The following is a 16,618-nucleotide window of genomic DNA, read 5'->3' as shown; positions in this document are numbered from 1 at the left end:
TTTTGATTGTTGCCTGATTGCCTTTCCTATTGGTGCATTACGGCAAGTCTTCCACCCATAAAGTCTGTCCACCTATAACAAATACCAAATGAAAACAGTTGAACACCATGGGTTTGAAGAACTCAACAACACCAAGATACAAGGTGACTCACTTTGTTCAAGGAAATTATAAAGTCTGTATTTCCCTTTTTCAAAAGATTGAGTGACTCAGTTGTCTGTGGTTCCAACCCATGCATTATATCAACAACCAAAACTGCAATATCACATAAGCTTGATCCTCTAGAACGTAAATTGGTGAAAGATTTGTGTCCAGGGGTATCGATCACTAACAAACCCGGGACTCTGAGCTTTGCATCGGCTTTCAGCTCCTTGGTTCTCTCACGTATATTCTCAGCAGGGAAATAGGTTGCTCCAATTTGCTGTGTAATCCCACCCGCCTCACCTTCTTGGACGCGTGTACCTCTGATACAATCGAGCAACTTCGTTTTTCCAGCATCAACATGACCCATAATACAGCATATAGGAGACCGAAGATTTAGTCCATTTTGAACAGGCTGATCATCAGAAACTTCTGTTTTGTTCTTCTTGTCTTGAGTAGAAGAATTCTTTTTGTTGTTCTTTTCTGCCACAGAGTTCTTTTGAGCATCCACATTCTCCAATTTTGGTGGCATCAGTGAAGTTACTTTCTCGTCCAACCAAATTGATTCGGGTTCTGAATCAACTTCTCCATCAACAATTCCACTTTCTCCTGACAATTTCAAGTCAACTTCATCCCAACTTTTGGCATCCCACTCTTCATCATCACAATCAGATCCATTGTCTTCAACAACATCTTGTTGGATCACTTTTGCATCTGTGATCTCCCCATTTTCTGAAATAGCTGCTCCATTATATTGGTTTTGGGGCTTCGATTTTTTCTTCTGGTACAGAGGTCTCTTGGCAGGTGCACCAGTGGGTATTTCCAGTTTTGCATTAGCTAGTAATTGCTTACTCATTGCCTCCAACCTTCTAGCCTCTTCTTTCTGCTTCCATGTAAGAAGATTTCCTTCTTGTTTTTTCTTGAGGAGCTTCTCTTTCTTCCTCTCCCTCTTTAATCGCCTTTTCTCTTCAGCTAATCTTTCCAGTTCTTCTTGTTGAAGCCTTTCCTCTTCTTCCTTTCTTAATATCTCTTCTTCTTCGCGTCTTTTCCTCTCTTCAGCTTCCTTTAGTTGACCAAGCCTCTCCTGTATCTCCCTGACATACTTTGGGACTCTCTTACTACGATTTGTCGTCTCAGTTTTTGTTCCTTCTGGTTTTTCTCCCATTGCAGGAGCAGAAGATGCGTTCTCTTTCGCTTTGCGCTTCTTCTTTTTCTTCTTCGATGTTACAGTCTCCACAGGCCCCTCCTCTTGTTCGGCAGGTTGGTTCTGTAACTTCTCCTCTGGAGATGCTGCAGCAAAAGGTCCAACACCAAGCTCAGCCAGGATCTTGTCCAGGTCCTCTTCTTCCTCTTGCTGATTTTTCCCACCTTTGTTTTTCTTCTTTTTGTTTTTCGAAGCTAAATCTTCTGTGTTTGGCTTTTTATCATTAAAATCACCACCATGTTGATCCTGTTCAACAATATCAGATGGTGCTTCACCAATTCCAATTCCAGCTGCAGTAACATCATTAGCATTCTTCTTTTTTGACGACTTTTATTTTGCCTGAAATTTTAACTGCAAAAACATCTTCCTCCTGATCACCAACACCACCCTCTCCCAAATCACCTCCATCCTTTGCAACAGATGCACCATCATCAATTTCTTCTTTAAGCAAAGCAGAAGTAACAACGACATAATCGTCTTCCTCTTTGGAACTGTCATCATTATCTATGCCCTCTCTGTCAAGCAATTCAAACGCAGAAGAGACATTCCAGCCACTCTTTTTCCTCTTAGAAGGCTTCTTCTTCCCAGAAAGAGAAATCTCCGGCAAGCCTAATTCTTCATCATCATCTTTCGTAAAAACAGTTTTCTTCTAATATAACTCAGTGTATCCATCATCATCAACAACCACAAACCACTTCTTCTTTGATTCACCACGAGCCGCAATTTTCTTCCTCCCCATCGGATTACTTCAGTTTTTACTTGCGATTAATAAATCAAGTCCACCCCCAATTCAACAAAACCCCACCTAGAGAAAATGAGTGATCACTTCCTCACCGCGAACTAAAATGAGCAACGTTTTCCTTTAAAATCCCTAAGCAAAGCCGTTTGAAACCAAATTCAGTAACAGATTCCAAAAATACAGCGAAAACATAAATTTCACAAATAATTATGAATAATCACGTACTAATTCATTCGTATAAACGGCAGAAACTCAAGCAACTCACCTCCTCCGTCGAGGTTAATGATCGAGCCAGAGAGAGATAGATTGATGAATATCTGTATTTCACCGAAATTGTGCGAGAGATTAGTGTGTGAAATGAGGGAGAGAGAGAGAGAGAGAGAGAGAGAGGGGTGTTTCAGTGTTTCTTATGAAAGTTGGTCATGCAAAGATATGAGAGTTGCTTATCATTTATTACTACTAAATACGGAGTACTAATATTGGAAATATATGAAACTTAACCATCCACAATCTTCATTCTCGTGATACTATAATTTATTATGATATATATTATCTTATTTATATTACATTAGTTGAAATTAATTAGCTTTGATTTCTTTAAATTTGATATATTTATTTACTTTCATACTACATAATTAGAATAAGTACTCCATCATAACTAACATGAGGAGTGATCGTTGATGTATAGGCATAGAAAAGCGAAATTCGAGGATATTCTGAGAGTATGTTGATGTTAGACTTTTATATTTGAGTAGATTGTACAAATTTAATAGATACACTATTTATACCAACAAGATGCATTTTTGGATGGACATACGTTGCATTGTGTTGGAGAAAAAAGAACAACAAATGGGATGTGAAATGGACATAAAACCAATGTCCTCTTATAATAACTAAAAATGAGATTTATGTGCTTCCAAATTTGTCATACGATTTATTGGGTTGGTAGGATGTCTTAGTCAATGAATCTTCCTTACAAATACTCCCACTCCTCCCACCGTCAAAAATATTCTTATTTGTAGGATGGTAGAGTTTTAATAATACAATAAGAAAGAGAGAGAGAAGTGGATAAAGCGTGAAAGACGGGAGAAAAAGTAAGAGAAAGAAGGAGAAAAAGATAAAATATGAGAGAGTTTTCATTTTTAAAATGACACTATTTTTTGAAGACTGTTTTTCGTGGACATATAGACTACATTTTTATGTTTAGTGTGTGTTTGGCTCATCACGTACCATTTCTTAAGAAAATGTGGTGATGCTTCAATGGAGTATTGTTTCTTGGTTTGCACTAACATGATTATTTGTATTATTATGATTCATGATTTTAATAATCACATTAAAATTTTCATAATAAGTTATTAATTGATGACATAATAATAATATGTTTACTACTATAAATATATAAGTAAAATTATTAGTACTAGTGTTATTTGTTTATATTATTATAATTTGAGTATGATTCATAATTTTAAAATTACAATATTTTTCTCAATTAGCTGTTAATTTCTAACGTAATTTTAGTACTCTTAAATATATAAGAATTGTAAAACTGAGTAAAGTTTGAAGAATTAGAATCTCAGAAAATTGGTATACTTTCATTGTGTTTTAGATTCTGATTATTTTTGTTATCTAATTAAAAATCAGATAAATAACGAAATTACAAAAGACCTGACAAAAAAAATATACTCTACTAATTTCGTACCCAAACTCGTATCTCTCTTCTGCATTTCCTAATTAGCATAATCTTGTGGTTTAGTTCGTTTTGTTTAATGGATTGAGATGCAGAATACTTGTCGGGTGTAATTTATTAGTATTTCAAAATTAATCATGTTTTATGTTTTTTTGCCATAAATTAAGGCCAAATCATGTTTTATGTTTTTTTTTTCAATCGAATTCTTTCAGTATGTTCTAATTCATACAAGATAGTAATAATTACTGGGTATTTGAAACTTCAGCAGCAACAAAACTATTGCAAAAATCCTTTTCACCAATATCATAAATCCCTAGTCCAGTACAGTCATTATGATGAGATTTCAATCCAAACAAAATCTGTAATTTAAAAGAACAATAGTCTGCTGAAAAGAATAGAAACTCTTTTCAACATTAGAATGCTTTCCAAAATGTGCACAAAAACATCATAAAACTGGACACAAATATCAGTGTTGATGGAGAGGAGTGAGGATTAAAATCACAGTATGTTGAACTGTTTCTTCAATCTGAGAAGTAATCCCTTTTCATTAGTCATAACGCCCTGCAAGTCAATAAAAAGAGTGAGGATTATTAGTGTTCATAATAAATCTACTAATACAGTAGAGAAAGTGAGATAAGATGAAGTGAGATGTGTACAAACCAAGTGGTGTTTTCTTAGTGCATAAAGTGAGTTTCTTGAGATCTTGCTAACAAGCTCGTCCTCCAAATAAAAATGTCTCTCAAACATTTTCTGTTTCTCCTCAGCATTGCTACCAATTATCTGCAAAGAATCACCTTGCTTAACATACATTCATTACAAGACGGGGAAAAATGACACTATTAATAACAAGGGTTTCTCGTCTAAAAAGATGGCGAAAAGCTACCAAGTTCGATATACCATACCGTAATGATCACCTTCTGACCGCTCTCTGCATAATCAACAGGCTGTCTATCCTTATTTATCATAGATGCTATCCGACCAAGTTCAACAAATTTTCTTTCTGGGACACAAATAGGTGTTCCAATCTGTAAGATGGAAGAATTCAGAAATATGAGTTTGGAAAACCAAGCACAATATTGTTGATACACATTCTAAACTATATTACCTTTGCAATGCCTTCATCGACTTCAACCCCCAAGACAATCGGATCGTTCGGGTTGAAAACACATTTCGGAATGATCTTGAGGACACAGGGGAAAACTGCTACCTCCACAGCTTCCCTCTTCCTTTCCTCCTCAAGATTATCTATGTAAGCCTTGAATTTATCGTAAAGGTGGTACATAACGTCAGCAGTAAAAATTTTGACACCAAATTCCTCAGCAAGTTCCTGAGCCACTGGTGTTGGTTTAACATCAAAAGCCAGTATAGTCGCATATTCCTTTTTCTTCTCAAGCATGACACTCGCCTTCATCACATCCTTCTTGTGTACTGGACCAATACTCATACCACTCACAGGTACGTTAACTTCCCTAGTATTCAAAAACTCGAGCAACGCCTCTAGAGACCCAAGTGTAGATGCCTGAACATAAACCCCTTCACCTCCTTTGTTGATCCTACTAATCACTAAATTTACATCATCCATAACAGAATGTTTAATATACTCTATATCATCATTAGGTCCCACAACATATAGACTAGTGCCTGCAATAGCATGCTGAAGTCCCTGAAGAAAGAAAGGGTGAAGTATTAGCCAAGATCCCAATGAAGCTAATACAACAGAAGAAACACACATTGACCATAAATGAAAGGATATTCAATACAGGAAGCTGTTTAATTAGGTCAAATACAGACAATGTCCATCAATTATTTAGGAAAGCAATGAAGCAAATATGCTAGACCACTCTTTATTCGTAATTGCTGTTGAGTAACTAATATCATATTTTTCTAAATTAATTACGGATGCAATCAGAATGAGACACAATTACCTGTGCAACAATCTTGATACCCTGGGCAACCTTGATTTCTTTGTGATGCAAATACGTTCCCTAAACAATGAAAATGTTAAATTCAAATAATAAAATTATCACTTCTAGATGTATGCATTGATCACAACACCATAACACGATGACATCTTTCGCAAAAATGCATTCAAAGCAAAATACTACACCAAGTTTACATTTATTTTCAGGAATATGAACACTTCCATGCACAAATAGATAGCTTAGGCAATAGAAATAATAGTTTGGCCCAGAAAAGTAAACCAATTATTCTAGTAATAATAGAGTAAGAAGTTTCACCTTGACTCTGAGCTCCCTCATGGGGTGTGGTGTTAGCAATGCTCTAATTGAGGTAACAATTGGCCCCTACGCCAGAAAATCCACCCAAATTCTCGTGAGTAACTTCTCCCAGAGGAACCAAAATGGAAATGAAGCTTAGAATGCATACCTGCATGCCACAGACAACTATTTGATCTCCTTCATGAAGCATGCCATTTGCTAATACCACATCAATTGTGGTCCCATGTCCTTCAATTACTTTAACCTCCAAAACAGTACACTGTGGCAAAGTTTGAGCACAAATGATGAGAATTTTTATCGGAGTATCAGTATCTTTCTCGTTCTAAAGCAGCATCAGATAAGGGAACTCCGGTAACAAACCTGCAGTTTATCGCTGTATGTAAGTCTTTTAATCATCGTCTTCGGAGCCCATTGGACCAGCAGTAACAGTAAATCCGGGATGCCCTCGCCGCTGTTTGCCAATGACCAATAAGTCAGAAATGGCATAAACTTACAGCCTTGTGAGAGAGAGAAATCAAGAAATAGTAACCAGTTAAACCGAAAAGTAACAAAGCCCTTATTAGAAAAACCTTATGGCGCTTGTTGGTACAATGTTATACGTGTCCCCCATTTCCTTGTTCTTATAATACAACTCAGTATTGAGTCCCTGCTCCTTAAACTGAGTGATAATCTGCAACAGAAAATCTGCATTAGACGCGAACAAAATTGGTGCTGAGACAGTGAGACCTACAAGATAGGGTAAGAGATAAATATGACCTGAATTAGCCTCGTATTAAATTCCATCATGACATCTTTTGATTGTTGCCTGATTGCCATTCCTATTGGTGCATTACGGCATGTCTTCCACCCATAAAGTCTGTCCACCTATATTTCCAAACAGAAAATACCAAATGAAAACAGCATAGTTATGAAGAACTCAACTACACCAAGATACAAGGTGACTCACTTTGTTCAAGGCAATTATAAAGTCTGTATTTCCCTTTTTCAAAAGATTGAGTGACTCAGTTGTCTGTGGTTCCAACCCATGCATTATATCAACAACCAAAACTGCAATATCACATAAGCTTGATCCTCTAGAACGTAAATTGGTGAAAGATTTGTGTCCAGGGGTATCGATCACTAACAAACCCGGGACTCTGAGCTTTGCATCGGCTTTCAGCTCCTTGGTTCTCTCACGTATATTCTCAGCAGGGAAATAGGTTGCTCCAATTTGCTGTGTAATCCCACCCGCCTCACCTTCTTGGACGCGTGTACCTCTGATACAATCGAGCAACTTCGTTTTTCCAGCATCAACATGACCCATAATACAGCATATAGGAGACCGAAGATTTAGTCCATTTTGAACAGGCTGATCATCAGAAACTTCTGTTTTGTTCTTCTTGTCTTGAGTAGAAGAATTCTTTTTGTTGTTCTTTTCTGCCACAGAGTTCTTTTGAGCATCCACATTCTCCAATTTTGGTGGCATCAGTGAAGTTACTTTCTCGTCCAACTAAATTGATTCGGGTTCTGAATCAACTTCTCCATCAACAATTCCACTTTCTCCTGACAATTTCAAGTCAACTTCATCCCAACTTTTGGCATCCCACTCTTCATCATCACCATCAGCTCCATTGTCTTCAACAACATCTTGTTGGATCACTTTTGCATCTGTTCTCTTCCCATTTTTTGAAATGGATGCTCCATTAGATTGGTTTTGGGGCTTTGATTTTTTCTTCTGGTACAGAGGTCTCTTGGCAGGTGCTCCAGTGGGTAGGTCCAGTTTTGCATTAGCTAGTAGTTGCTTCCTCATTGCCTCCAACCTTCTAGCCTCTTCTTTCTGCTTCCACGTAAGAAGATTTCCTTCTTGTTTTTTCTTGAGGAGCTTCTCCTGCTTCCTCTCCCTCTTTAATCGCATTTTCTCTTCAGCTAACCTTTCCAGTTCTTCTTGTTTAAGCCTTTCCTCTTCTTCTTTTCTAAACATTTCTTCTTCTTCGCGTTTTTTCCTCTCTTCAGCCTCCTTTAGTTGAGCAAGTCTCTCCTGTATCTCCCTGACATGCTTTGGCACTCTCTTACTACGATTTGTGGTCTCAGTTTTTGTTTCTTCTGGTTTTTCTTCTATTGCAGGAGCAGAAGATGCTCTCTCTTTCTCTTTGCTCTTCTTCTTTTTCTTCTTCTTAGTTGTTACAATCTCCACAGGCCCCTCCTCTTCATCATCCTCTTGATCGGCAGGTTGGTTCCGTAACTTATCCTCTGGAGGGGCTGCAGCAGAAGGTCCAAGACCAAGCTCAGCCAGGATCTTGTCCAGGTCCTCTTCTTCCTCTTGCTGATTTCTCTCACCTTTCTTTTTCTTCCTTTTGTCTTTCGAAGCTACATATTCACTGTTTGCCTTTTTATCTCTAGAATCACCACCATGTTGATCCTGTTCAACAATATCAGATGGTGTATCACCAACATCATCGTGTTCCTCTTCGGAACTCTCATCTTCCTCTCCCTCAAGCAATTCAAACGCACAAGAGAAAATGCTGCCACTCCTTTTACTCTTAGAAGGATTCTCCTTCCCAGAAAAAGAAATTTCAGGCAAGCCTAATTCTTCTTCTTCTTCATCATCTTTATCTAGCAACCCAAAACCTGAACCCCCAGCTTTGGAACTCTCATCTTCCTCTCCCTCAAGCAATTCAAACGCACAAGAGAAAATGCCGCCACTCTTTCTACTCTTAGAAGGCTTCTTCTTCCCAGAAAAAGAAATTTCAGGCAAGCCTAATTCTTCTTCTTCTTCATCATCTTTTTCTAGCAACCCCAAACCTGAACCCCCAGCTTTCTTCCCCTTCTCTTTCGGAATAACAGTTCTCTCATATAACTCAGTGTATCCATCATCATTAACAACCACTAACCACTTCTTCTTCGATTCACCACGACCACTAATTTTCTTCCGCTCCATCAGATTACTTCAATTGTACTTCCGATTCACAAAATCCCTGCAAAACCACAATCAGTAATCACTTCCTCGCCGCGAACTAAAATATTTGCTTAAAACCCTAAGCAGAGGCGTTTCAAACCAAATTCAACAACAAATTCCAAAAACACAGAGAAAAAATCAATTTCACAAACAATTATGAACAATCACGTACGTTAACGTAGTACTAATTAGTTCGTATAAACAGCAGAAATTCAAGACAACTAACTCACCTCTGCTCCAGAAGATATGATTGATGAAAATCTGTATTTCACCGCAGTTGAGTGAGAGAGAGATAGAGAGAGAGAGGTGTTTGTTTCTGTTTATGAGAGTTGGTCATGCACCATATGAGAAATGCTTGTATGCTTCTATTAGTAATAAATAGTAGTACTACGGCTATGATATTTTCAATATAGGAAATGGAGTATATCAAATTTAAGGAAATTTATGAAATTTATTCTCGTGATATATAATCAAACATAATATATTACTCCATTTAATTAGGAGTATATATTTTAATTCATACACATGCATGAAATTAATTCTGTAAAATCATGAAATTTAAGGAAATATATGAAATTTATTCTTGTGATATATAATCAAACATAATATATTATTGAATTAGGAGTATATATTTTAATTCATATACATGCTTGAAATTAATTCTGTAAAATTAGATTTTCTATGGTTTTGATAATTAGAATAAGTAAATGGAAAGTTGTTTGCTATTATATGAATGTATTCCATATTTAGTAGAGTAGTATAGTAGTATATTGCAAGCCTATTATATGAATGTATTCCATATTTAATAGTAGTAATATTATGCCACTTTCCATGATTAATGTGCAATTAGTTTTATTGAATTTGTGTTTAAGTGAGTTTTCTTTATTACCATTTGTCAATGACTTCTTATTCGTGAGGTGCACCAAGTTATTATGTCAACTTAGTATGGAATATTCGTGAGGTGCACCAAGTTATTATGTCAACTTAGTATGGAAGGATCATGGAAGAGGGAGGATTTAGAGACTCATCTTTAATCATGAAATTTGGATTTTATTATTTAATTATAATTTATTTTTAATAGACGATATCATTTAACTCAATTATAGTGACGTACAATTATCATTTCACCGCGTCTATTAAAATTAATAATATCTTAATTTTTTTTTTAAAAACCTAAAAATGCTGGCAACTAAACCTCCTTCTATATGAGTAGTAATTATTAGTGTTATTTATCAGCACTACAAATAAAAGTGGAGTCTCTTCTCGTGTATAACATTTTTAGTAAAATGCTGGCACGAAACCTCCTTCGGCCTTCCCTGAGTAAATAATTATTACTACTATCCATCGCCACCACATAAAAAAAGTGGAGTCTCTTCACGTATATACCAATTTTAGTAATATGCAGTATGTTGGCAACAAAACCTTCACTCCTTTACACCATAATTTAGAAAACTTCAACACGTTATTTAGATATACAAATAGATTTCTTAAAAATGAAAAACAATAAATAAAGAAAGAAGAGATACATACATGATACAATGATACTACACATTTTTTGCTACTCAACATATGACAAGGGACTTGAGCCATAAATATACACAGGCCATCTCCGCATCCTAACCTCCAAAAAATCGGAACAAAGAAACGAACATCGCCCGTTCAGGGGATCACTTGTTGCCTCTTCAACGCTCCCAATACGAAGCGTCCTGCATATATAACCCGACATGAATATACCGATGAAAACGCCGTTCATGTCCAAGATTATTGACCGAAATTTACTTTGAGTAACCAACCACTCACCTCTTCTAGTATTGGAAGATGTAATCCAGTATTAACTCCCACATCCATGACAATATCCTCTTCTTCAACTTCTGCGTTTGTGAAAGTGAGTGCTCTTTGCAACTTCTTCTGAGAAAATACTTCCACTTCCACCATGTACGAGGCAGTCACTGGGCGGTGGTCGGACAGTTTGATCTCGGATCTCCTGTAGTTCACCAGCCTCATTCCCTTCCCAAAGGAGAGGACGCGGTCACACCTGCACAGTTCACACTGTTATAGATGATACATGTTTATAGAAAAACAGTTGGACAAGAAAAAAGAAAAAAGGTGTACCAGGCAGGTGTTCTTCTAGTAGCTTTTGGGTCCTCGCCGATGTAAGTATCGGAGTTTAACTCATATTTGTAAGTTGGAGCGAAGCACAGGGAACCTTCCGACCATCCATCAAATGCTCGGCCTTTCTTGAGCTCTCTCGCCAGCTGCACTCGAATAATTAATCAGCTTACTTGTTGCATCAGCAGAACTCAATTTATGAACTTGAATCCGTGTTCAATGTTGCTATAATATGTTTACCCTACTTAGATGAGCAAAGAGAAACCAAACGATGTTTTATGTGGTTTATTTCTAATGAAATTTCAGTGTTTACTGACCTGATCCTGCTCAAGTAACTTGGACCAGTCCTTCTGGATATTAGCTCTCTCAAGCTGCTCATAAGGCAAGTTGATTCGATAGTTAAGGTCACCAAGCCAAATAATTCTCCTGCAACAACATAACGACGGTTGTCTTCATGCTTGAAAGCGCGCACACACACAAACACAAAAAACTCCAAGCAATCTATGTTGAGTCGGAGCATGCTTACTCATGGTCATATATCCTATTAGGAAGTCCCATAGCAGAGCAGTTGAAGCTGCCTTCGTCTATGAATCTCATTCACATCAGCGTTTCTTTGTCTCTGCATCTGCTTCTTTTTCCCTGCTGCTAGAAATAAAGTACAAACAAAACAGAAGACCGTTCTGATGTACCGACATACTAACTGATACCCGCTCCCTGAAAGATAGAAGGAGACAACAAGCTTCATATCATAAGAATCAGCATAGCCCAAGGCCCCAAATGATAAGAAGTTTAATATACAAAATTCATCAAACTCAAAAAGTTTGGAAGAGAGATAGAACCTTGTTGCCAATATAGCCCATGACACCAACACCAACAGCAGACACGCTCTCACGTTTTGTATATATCTTCAAGCAGTTTTCCTCCGGCACTCCATACTGTAATAAAAACTCCTACCATTTGCTTGCTCACTATTCTAACATAGGGCTGGCCTTCTTTTCCGGTTTATTAGGAGTCAAGGTCGATTTCCGCCTTGCCAATGCTTTCAAGTCAGACTCCATTGACCTTTCATGAATGTACTAGATTTGGAAAGAGCTGTGTGTCCGGAAAGATTTGAGAGTCTTGAAGGATTTAGAAGAACCGAAGGAATTAGACTTCTCAGCAGTGCTGTCCTAGAAGATCAAGTGGTGGCTCTGGCCAAAGGGTTTTCATCTTTTCTGTACCACTAAGTGTCTTGGATATCATCTATGTACTGAGCATTAGACCCTTCCAACATTTTCCTCAGAATCACTGGACCTTTAAGCAGTGCAATCTGTCCAATCTTTTGGAGGAAGACGACTGCAGAGACTCTCATTGCCCCGGCTAAAATGAACAGGGAATCCTTTTGGGAAAGAGGCATCATCACAATCAAAATCAGTTCCTCCATCATCAAAACCAGATGTATGCTCATTCACGGGGTAGATTGCCTCCTCGATATCACCGTCTGATTCGCTGCCAACTTCTTCATCTATAACTAAGGCATCCTCGGGTTGGCTGAAATCTAGATGGAGAAGGAGGATCATAGTTTTTCTGAACCTAGTCATTGGTGAAACTGCTGAGAGTTTCACGAATGATGTTTTCCCATTTTTGGACAGTGGACGGGTATCTTCAGCTCCTTAAATATGTTACCGGCATTCAATGGTATGATCTCCTGAAACCTCCAGACGTATGCAGAACCTGCCAAACATCAAAATGATTTAAGTTGACACAAGTTTTCTTTAAAAGAAAAATTCAGTAACAATCTAAAACACAATACTTGACTTGACAGCTACCAATAAGAGAAAGGATCTAATATCTGTTTACATATGCATAATAAGACTATAAACAACAAACATTCGATCGAGTAATGTTACTAAACTTACCGATCACATAAATATCAGCAGGCTCAGCAATATCTAACCAACCATCAAGATCGAGGTCATCATCAGGAGTAAGTCCTCCAACATTCCAAGTGGCTGCACATATTCTTGTAAACAAAAGACAATATCATCAAAAGGAAGATCTCATTAATCTCTAAGCCGAACCTAGTGCTTAACTTACCAAGAAAAATTTACTCTGATTTCCTTGGGCTTAATGTACTGAGCTCTTGAATGTCTCTGAATTTCGCTGCCTTAACCTCGGAAGAGCCTCTGAGTTTGGCAGCAGACACACATACAAAGATACAAAATCATGAATTCAAATATTGGTTTTGGAAACATAATATCATTACACACTAAAAACTAGATTACTCTATAGTAGCATAAACAGCTGAATCTTTGAGGCCAGATATTTGAAACGAGACTATTATGCTTATATATGCAATGTGATACACAAATATGCTGATAAAGATACAGTATTATGCTATGCTTCAAGAAAATTACCCCAAATTTCATCCAAATACATTTTATTCCAGAAGAGTCAGTTAATCAGCTTTTTCATTCTAAATTCATCAGACATCTTCCAAACATTAACTCCGAAATACATATTTTTCAGAATTTGAGAAAAATACCATACCATTAGCATCAATCTTCTGCCTCAGCTATTTATCTTTGAACCTGGACCTTGGGCCATCACAACATTCTACGAGAAAAGGAAAATGAAAAATCCAAAAACAAAGATAAATATCCTTGACGAAGATTTCATCAAAACAGACATTGACTTTTAAAATTGACTTCTAAATTTCACTGAAATTCAGTATGAAAAGAGTATATACCTTTAGGTTCAACCGATTATCATGTTTTTCATGCTTGAACCTTGATTCCTTTGGTCTTCACAATATTCTGAAGAAAAAAACATGAAAAAGGTTGGATAAAAAAGCACGAAATGGACTTGTAACGAAAGCAGGAGAACCAAATGACGAAAATGACCTTGATCGGAATCAGATTCGAGCTGAAGTCACTGTCAGCGGAGCAATCGGAGTTGCTGGTCGATCTATTGAGCCAATTTGCGCAGCAACGCAGGCGCTGCCACACCTGCAAACCTAAACACAGTCATATGTTTCATCTCAAGAAAATCACCATCAAATTTCAAAAAATCGAGTGATCTATACCGCGCCGCGCGGATTTCGGTTGCCGATTGTCCATTACACACCTGGCATGTGTGCGCGAAAATAACGTAGAATGTAGCTGCTCGGTAGCATCATCAAACGCAGACAAACAAAACGAGCAAAACGATGGAGAAAAACGGAAAAATTGTTGGTTAACTTCCGGGTTGCTGCTGGCGGCGGTGGCTTCGCATTCTCTGTAGCTTCATATTAATTTGGAAATGGATTGAAAACGATGCAGAAAAAATGGTGAGAGGATTGATGTTAACTGCCGCAAAGGGGTCCTCTTCCACAACTCTCCCTCCACTGTTTATAACTACCGTAATTCGCATTATTCTCTCTTCTTTTAATATTTAAAATAAAAAATCTACTACTAATATCTAACCACATTCTCTCTCATTTTAATACGTACTCATGTCATTATTTAAAATAAAAATTCATTATCGATCTAACAATCATTTCAACATAATTCTAATTTACAAGTGCTTACTAACTTCATCTCGACTATTCAGATTTTTTCATTGAAAATGATCTCTCATCGTCTAAGTAATAAATACTCCCTTCAATTGTAAATAGACTATCTATAGCTTTAGGGACTAGTAAATGAGACCCAAAGATTATGGTTTTTTATTATTGGAGTAAAATAGTCTAATTGAATATGTTTTCCCCTATAGAGATTATTGAAAACAATTTTATGCAACCAATAAAAAAACTTATCACTAATTTCAATCTCATATTCTCTTTGTAGACATAGGCATTCCTAGCAACTGACCCACCGACAAGATATTTGTTTTATCTCCCCTTGGATTTTGATTTGGGGGACCGTGACTCTCTTTACCTTGGGAATTTAGATGGAGTCGGGTTGACCATGTCGGTTTTTCAAAATTTAACCAAATGTTTTTAGTGGACATAGGTTATCATCATCTAAGGCATCTTCAATCATTTACGTAACTTATTATTGAATATATGTCATATCCAAAAATAATTTACATCAATCATTTTTGCTAATTCAAATTTGACATAATTTTTTAGCATGTCTTATAAAAAGTTTTGCAATGACTCCATAGTTGTGGTGTTGTTACGCAGAAAAAAACAAAAATAAATTTAGATTTGCAATATAATTGAAGAAGTTTTTCCAATAAAAATGAGATTTGGTACATGATGACATATTAGTGACAAATTGGACCGAACATTGAAGGTCTGGAAAATTTTATTAAATTAATTTTAGAGTAGGTGTCGCCCATGGTGCTTAAGCTCCATCTCTAACCTTTAAAATTTAAAAAATTACCCATTTTTCATTTTTCATTGTTCATTTTTCATCAGATCCGTCATTGACTTAATCATTATGGGGATTAGAATTTAATCGAATTGGTTTAGTTTATAAGCGACGTGGCATAATTAAAGGTGAGGGATGAGTCATTAATAAAAAACAATTGTTAATTATTGTTCATGTACATCGTATTACTTATATTTAAATGCGACTGCCATAAAAAAGGGTACTAACGGGGAACATAAACATATAAACTACCAATGCGTTAATTTGTTTAATTAAAGGGGAGAAAGTTAACAAAAATTTTGGGATTCAAACTTCCAAAGATGAGTATTTTTTTGGGTTTCTAATAATGGTCAACGTTTTCTCAAATATATCATTCACAATATCTCATCCATTATTTTTTTTTTGTTGGTTCTATTATTACTATTTTTTTTTACTTTTTTTTACTTGGAAAACAACATTTATAAGTCACAACTCATCCTCCATTTCTTACACAAAAACCCTTTTAATTTTCATTCTTTTTTTTACACAACTCAAAACCCAAAAAAGTGATAGTCTAGGGCGGGGGAATATTGGGTTCAATTGGGGGGAAGTGATCTATATTTAAGATCTGGTATAATTTAATAAAATTTAAAAATAGGCTAAGGGGATTCAATTTAATTTAGTTAATTAATCTTAACATGTCAAAGTAAAGAGAAAAGGGGGATCTTTAGAATGTGTTATTTTTATGGCATTAGAGGGTTTGTAGGATATCACATCCCCAATAGTGCTATATTCAGTGGATCTAATTTGCTCTGGGATCTATTTTTAACATTCTGTATGTTTTTTTAAAATAATTCATTAAAAGAACACATGGTAAACAATTCTAGACCAATGAAAGAGAGTCGAACCTTTTGTTTTGTTAATACAAAAATTTTTATCGAAATTGTTAAAAATTATTTTCGAACCTTATTGATCAGCTAAAAGATTAATCATCATTGTGTTTGTATAAAAATTAAAGGCAAAAAAAAAATTTATACAGACTTGTATCTAAATGTTTGTTTTTAAATTGTTTGTATCTAAATTTTGTTATAAAAATTTTGTGTAACAATTAAATTTACTTTTTAACAATTAAATTTACTTGGGGGAACGTCTAAAAAATTTATATTTTGAAAAAGATATTAAAAGTATGAATTTTAATTGTTGTTTAACTAGTTAAGATTAGATTTTTTGTCCTAGAGTCGTAGTGACATGATAT

The 16,618-nt window shown here is 36.1% G+C and overlaps 3 pseudogenes; all 3 read right to left on the bottom strand.

Moving 5' to 3' along the window:
• Window positions 1–6: 6 nt before the first annotated feature.
• Window positions 7–2,082, bottom strand: LOC125199130 (annotated as a pseudogene).
• Window positions 2,083–4,094: 2,012 nt separating this feature from the next.
• Window positions 4,095–9,258, bottom strand: LOC125199131 (annotated as a pseudogene).
• A 1,092-nt stretch (window positions 9,259–10,350) lies between these two features.
• LOC125199129 lies at window positions 10,351–14,162 on the bottom strand (annotated as a pseudogene).
• Window positions 14,163–16,618: the final 2,456 nt, after the last annotated feature.

Source organism: Salvia hispanica, unplaced genomic scaffold (assembly GCF_023119035.1).
Source record: "Salvia hispanica cultivar TCC Black 2014 unplaced genomic scaffold, UniMelb_Shisp_WGS_1.0 HiC_scaffold_39, whole genome shotgun sequence".
In the NCBI taxonomy this organism is placed as follows: domain Eukaryota; kingdom Viridiplantae; phylum Streptophyta; class Magnoliopsida; order Lamiales; family Lamiaceae; genus Salvia; species Salvia hispanica.
Note: the sequence above shows the minus strand (reverse complement) of the source record. Positions and strands in the feature narration are given on the sequence as shown.